Raw genomic sequence first — 7,056 nt, 5'->3', positions numbered from 1 at the left:
TAACAAATTGCGACTGAAGTTCTCAGAAATGGCAGAGGTGAAAGGTTTAAGTTATGTAGTTATCAAATAATTGTATTAAATGTTTAAGGAAAATGTGGACATTCCCAACGCCCTCATCCTTATATGGCTTTTGTGTTTCACCCAGTTGTTAGCCTACCAAACTGTTAGAGTCATTGGTTTCTAGTCGCCAACACTTGCCCATCAGCGGTCTTCTCACAACTTCCATTACAAAATGTCCACATATAATGAATACCACATATGGGCTTATCAACACTGTAAAGATAATTAGATGAGACTTTATTGATTCCCATTTGGAAATTAAGGTACAGCGGCAGGGAAAGAATACATGCAAAAAATACAAAAATAGAATACGGTACGAAGAAAAAGACTGTATGAAAGTAATATGTTAAAGGTAAAAAAAATATTTGCACACTGTATCGAGTTTAAAGCAGCTAACCAACTATTATTGGTTAAAAACCAACCAATGTTAATGGAAGGTTGAAGTGGTAGGAGGCTGAATATACAAATTCCAACAGGAGGGATTGCTCTTAAAAAAAACAAGTTTTGCACCAAAATGAGTGTGTTCATTGCAGTTAAGAAAAGAAAAAGGCAAGACAGAATTGCACGGGGCAAAGTAATACAGTGATAAGTACTGTAGGTAGAAACAGATGTATTTTGTCCCTTAGTGTGGAGGAAAAACTCAGCAGCAGTGCAACGGTACTGCATTTCAAAGCAAAAAAAAATAAATTTGAAGTAGAGTTTAGGAGAACAGTTACATTACAACAAGACAAATGTTTAATTTTCACTACTGTCATGATAAAAAATCTTTCTTGTAATCAGTGTGTGCCGTAATTTCAATCCAAATCTACAGAATATTCGGATGATTTCTAACCTCCAGGCAGCACACACACTGTGACTGCAAGCGTTTCAATTTGTTCCATTTTGTCATCGACCGTATAACTCAGCTACAAAGAATCACATAGAAAATGAGGGAGTTCAGGGAGAGTCACTGACAGACAGTGAGTCATTAACGTCATGAGCAGAGCGAGCAACCAGCAGCCCTGACACATTTCCACTTGTGTGGATCAGACAAAAGCCCCTAATTCTTCTTCTGTTATTTGAAACATGACCACACAGTGTCTCGTTCGTTATTATTCCACTGTGGTGAGACATTCGCTCGATTATAACAAACCCACACATGAAGCCTCTGTATAAAACTATACAGTGCTTTGTATATTCCCTGGAGATGCTCTGTAAGAACTGTACTCAGTCACTGTTAATAAGAATCTCATTCTTGGACGTGGAGTGGATTTTCTTTCAGTTCAAAAACACATCCAGTTTTATGTGAGAATAGAAAAAGTGACACCTCGAAGACATGCTAAAACTGTTAAGTGTGAAGATTTTTCAATACACCCACTTCACAGAACATTGTTCTCCTTGACGGCGAATGCTGCCAGAGTAGGAACATTGTTTTTAATATCCAAAGAAAATGTTGTCATTGATCCCAGATGGGTCTTTCTGTTTCCCAATATTGAAGTAATTATGGAAACATTCCACCAAGAGGCAAATCAGAGCAAATGAGGGTTGTCATTTCCCTAATGAAAGAGCCTGTTATTATTTCTTCATAAGTTAGAGTTTGGCTGACAGTATGGGCTTTATGACACATTCAATTTACATTTCAATCAGGCTGGTGGAGGGGGGGGGGCTGGTGGAAGTGGCCTGATAACACAAGGCTCTCATTGATGCACACACTCCAACATGCGCGCGCACACACAATCAGACACATATGGATCAAACGGTGTCTCAGCACTTTTGGATTTGAAGTTTTAGCGGATACCTGACCTCAGATTGTGACATGCACACGTCCTCTTACACACACGGACCACTTTCGCTATCAGCCGGGGCACGCCACGTCAACCCATCCGGTTTAACGCGATCATTTTTGGCGTGACTTCAATGAAACACAGGTGAGAAGTGCACCGGGCAACCCGAGACCTCGCGCTCAGCCCGTTGACACAGTCAAGAGAGTTGAAAGAGGGGCAGAGGGGCTCTTTTTGATTGCACTGACCCCTGTGAGCAGAGTGAAGTAACTGAGCAGAGGTTGACAGGGTAGTGTAGAAAATGTAATGCTGTTAAAGTGCCTCTTGTTGACTGATAAGTTACAGATGTCACCGGACAACTACATCAGTTGTCCTTTTTATTTTGATCAATCTATTGTCTTGCAGAACGAGATTTGCGTATGGGTTGCTGGGGAGATGCTGGCAATCTTGGGCAAAAGGTGAAATGATAGTTGAGGTGACTATAAAATGTCTGAATTAACAGCAGACTAACAGCCACGTTGCACTAAACAACTGAATTTTGACGTTTAATCCGACCGGTAATACCTCTATACGGCTACCGTGTATGAGTTGGGTGTAAAAGCAACTACTTTCACAGTCGTCCGAATCGGTTCATCACTGGTGTTCACGGCGAACAATGAATTAAAACTATTCAAGTCGTATTCCGTGGAAACCGGTGCATTCAGATGCTCCTGACTCCTTGTGTTTCGCAGGGATGCCTTGGTACCTAGCTAACTGGCTGACACGCATCGCGAAGCCTAATGCGTTGCAGACACTGCGGTGCGTTCAGATTCCGTCACAACTGCCTTAATGTGAGAGTCTAAAAGAATGATTCGGGCCATTTGCAGCAATACTGACACGGCCCCAAAGAGGTGGGCCGGCATTATTCGACAGATTTCGTTGTGATTGGGCTAAACTCGGAGGCACATTAAGAGGCAACAACATGTGACAGCCACTGACAGCTACCTAAACACTGTGGTTGACTGTGGTGAGAAAGAAAAATCCCTTTCTTTCTCTCTTTGGCAGGGTGCTGCCCAAGTCACCCCAGTGAAGAAACCAACCATGGTCTGAACTGTAATTAAATAATTTTTCTTTTCATTTTGACATTTTTACTAATATGTACCATATATTATTGCTGTTTTCTGGTACCCTGTGTTTTTTTTTCGGCCACTAGTGATGCTACGGAGCACTGACTCTATCATGTGAAGCCATACAGGTGGTTTCACATTTCATTGATCTACAGGTGGCGGCAGTGTGCCAACAGACAACGAAGAGGAAAACCTAGCAAATGTAGTTCAGATGATTTACGGAGGAGCATTTGCCAGTCATCGGGGATGGAAACTGGCCTTGCTGCTTGAGTAAAGCTTAATGTAAACAAAAATGTTGTTTACACAAAACCTCCACGGGGCACTTTTAAATCATGATTATCGTATATTTTCGGGCCGTATTTCTTCTCCTGAGTTGTTCCAAGAGTATGACGCCTGATGAGTACGGCTATATATTGAGTAGTTTAACACAGCTGTCAACCCTGAGACCCCGTGCTTGTTTTTGTATTCTTTTCAGCACATGTGGGACGTGACCGGCTGAAGGATCCAGCCAAAACAGAAACACCAGTAAACTGTCATAACCTTTTATTTCTATCTCTCTGGCCATTAAAGGGTTTGTTTCTCTCATGAACAGATGCTCGTAATGAGCAACACACATGCACGATTTGAAACGCGACTCCAGTTAACGCCATGTTGAGGTGTTTAAAACGGATTGGGCCATTATCTCTTTTGTTGACTTTTGCCTCTCCATGCATGTTTCCAGGTGGCTGATCTTTATTTAATCAGTGTTATAAATAGAGAGCATGTGGGCACTTAACTAATTCCACACACAAGTCATCAAGTTCAGGTACGCCGCTCCCTCTCACGCGCTCGCAGGGGCCAACAGAGAGCAGAAAACCCACCGGACCAGAGGGATGAACGTCTGAGTGATCTCCACGGTGTTTGAGCCAGAGTGAGTCACACCGGGCGCTGTGACCACTAAATCAAAGAGCTGTTTGAACAGCTGCATTCCTTCACACCCCTTCATCCTCTCCCTCACTCTTGCTGTGCAGTCACACTAATTCTGGTTTTTGCTGCTGACCCGGACCCCCTCCCCGGGCCAGTGTTCTGCTGTGATGGAGATCAAGCTTAATGGAAAAAGAGCGCAAAAGTGAGTTAAGTCATCCTTTGACCGCGGACAGGTGTCTGTTAGAGGTCGAGCGTAAAGATGAGACAGAGGAACTCTGCGAGGCTTCACAGCGGCGACTGCAGCTGATTTATAGCCCCGTGACAGCCCGAGTGAGTCATTATGCAGCTTCCATTTCTTTTCACACATAGTTCTGCCCTCCTCCAGAGTTGTCTATTGTCGGCCCTTAGGTTTGCAGTGACAGGCAAGGTAATTGCAGTTGTATGGACAAACCGAGCAATGGAACTTTTCCTTTGTTTTAAGCTTCAGATGTTTAGTTGGATCTCTGAACAGGGAGGGATGATTGAATGGTATGCTAAAGAGTATATTCCATACTGCCTAATATTTTGAATGCTGTGCATCTATAGTAGAGATGTTAGGTGCAGTTAAGGAACATAAAGGAATGCTTAAACATTTTGGGAAATATTTTTCTCTACCACAAAAGGAAGAAATCAACTTTTCCTGCTCGATATTTTAATGCAATATATTTTCCTGCTCAAAGTTTTTATTTGCATCTTTGTAGAGTCCCTCCTTACAACCAAACCAATGTTATCTTACTGTCTTTTTGCAAATTTATGCGAGGAGTCTGCCTCCTGAGATGTTTTCCTAATTTTTTATTTTTTTTTTGGACTACAGATTAGCTTCAGGCTACGACCAACAACTGTGTTATTTCTGGCGCACGCATTCGGTTTGATCCTTGAGAGAAACGAAGCATGACAGTGTCTCCATTAAAAAGTAATCTTTTAATTCATCTTCTGTTGGGCGACCCATTACTCTTGTGCGCGTGACACTCGACAGACAAAAAGAAACTCACGAGGGAGTGAATGCAGTTTCCTCTCCAAAGAAAGATGAGCTTTAAATGAATGGAGGTGTCTCCGTAAGCCGCCAAGCATACGGCTGGAAGTGAAGCACAGGTTAAAAAAAGAGCCAAGAAAACTTCCACGGATATATGTCTTCATTCTGACTGGATCCTCGCTGATTATCTGCTGCAACAATCCCGGGAGAAATTGTTGGAAAATCCAAACGTAGCTCCGTATATTGTCATTTTAAAAAATGACTTCAAAGCCGAGCGAAACTAATGCAAAACACATGAGGTGTCTCAACTGCCATCCTGGATTGTGGAGTATATCAGCGCAATCACTTCATATCCGAGCATTGTATCTGGACAATTAATTTTGCATTTAGAAAAGTTTTGTGCCAATGATTTGTCAGGCAAAAGGGCAGGACGAGCTCGGAAACACATGTAGCAGCAGCAGCAGGCTGAGGTCAAGATCAACATCAAATTTGGAACGTGCGAAAAAGAAATGTTGGCTTTGAGCACTTCAAAGCTTCTACTGGTGACAGGAAACTGAGACGTCAGGTTGAGCATATCTTCGTGAAAACTAATGATCTGGATACTCACTGCATCAGAAAGAGAGAGAGAGAGCCCTTGGAATGGGTTGGAAGTGGAGGGTGGGGTTGGAATGATAATAGTAGGAAAGATAATTATCATTTTTCTTTATTAACTTCCGACCTCATCTGGATAAAATCCCTGGATGTGATATATAGATTTCACACTGTTGTACGGGAATTGTATAAAACGGAAAGCGTTTCATCGTGTAGTTGTTTTGATCTGTTTGTTATTTGATGCCTCAGACCTAAAAAGAGAGAAATGAAGGGAAACCAAAGCAAACACATCACTGCCTACAGTGATGTGTTTTCAGCTGCAGTGACTGCATCAACTTCAAAGTTTGGAAGTATTTTAATGTGGAATGGGCTTCAAGAAATAATGTATTTTCTTGAACATGGGGGCGGTTTATTACGTTTGAAGTTCACGTTCGTCGGCGCATTTTGATTTGTTGTGCCTTTTCACACCTCACACCATCAACTGTTAATTGTCATCATTAGCCATGACCTTCGTCTGCAATCCCCTCACCTTCCTGTCTATTGATAGCCCCACTAATGCGCCACTAACTATGGACATGTTTGGTTATCGCAGGATTCAGGAAGTCCTTTGCAAGAATCAAAACTACGTGCGAAGTTGCGATGACCGTTAAAGCATATTTATGTGGAAAATCACAGAATTACAAGAAAAACAAAACATATTTGGCTGCCTTGTATCTGTTTGGATTGCATACACTTGCATACTGCGTTAAGGCTGCAGGTTCCTCATTATATTATATGTCTATGAGGATATACTGCATGAAAAAGTATACTCCATGCACTTTTTAAAGTGTATCAGTCCTGAATGCCAATATAAGCATTGCTGGAGATTTGCCCACTTCATTTTTATTTCCCTCCTCCATGCAACTTGGAAGAAATACAAAGAATACAAAGTCACTTTTTAAAGGAATGAAGCCACGGATCGTTATTTAAATTGAAATATATACACATGATTTAAGGTGGACCCAATCTAGCCATTTTCATATCCCCTCCAGGTTTTCTAAAACTTTCACAGGAAAGGGTTTGTTTCTGGCTAAACCTCATTCGTGAACATGGTCAGAGTGGTGCAGAAACTACAGCCATTTCATTTGAGTATGTCATTTTAGGTGCTTTTGTTCCAAAATGAAGTAACTGAAAGAGGCTAAGAAAGGTGAGAACAGAAACACCTAAAGCATGAATAACTGGGAAAGTATGCTTTATGATCATTAGTTCTTCTTATTGGTGAAATATGATAAACATGAGTAACGGAAAAGTAGTTGTTGTTGGTAGTGTGTGTGTGTGTGTGTGGTAATTAAGGACATACGCTGGGATCAGAGCTTTGGATCAAGTTTACATGGCATGTGTGTGTCTGCCCACAGAGCTGCCAGGACACCCTGGGTTCCAGTAAGTGCTTTATACCCCGAACACAATTTTTGCTTTGATGCCGTGACTAACAGCTCAGTCACACAGACGCTTCCATCACAACTAACCGTGCAGTCATGCCTTTTCTGGCCAGCGTGCCATTTGCCATTAATGTCATGTTTGTTTTTGAAACGTGAAACCATGGCTGTTTACAAGAAGCAGATAATTGAATGTGTTGCGAATA

This window comes from Chelon labrosus (genome assembly GCF_963514085.1).
Source record: "Chelon labrosus genome assembly, chromosome: 22".
NCBI lineage: Eukaryota > Metazoa > Chordata > Actinopteri > Mugiliformes > Mugilidae > Chelon > Chelon labrosus.
The sequence above is the reverse complement of the archived record's forward strand: the minus strand, read 5'-3'. Positions refer to the sequence as shown.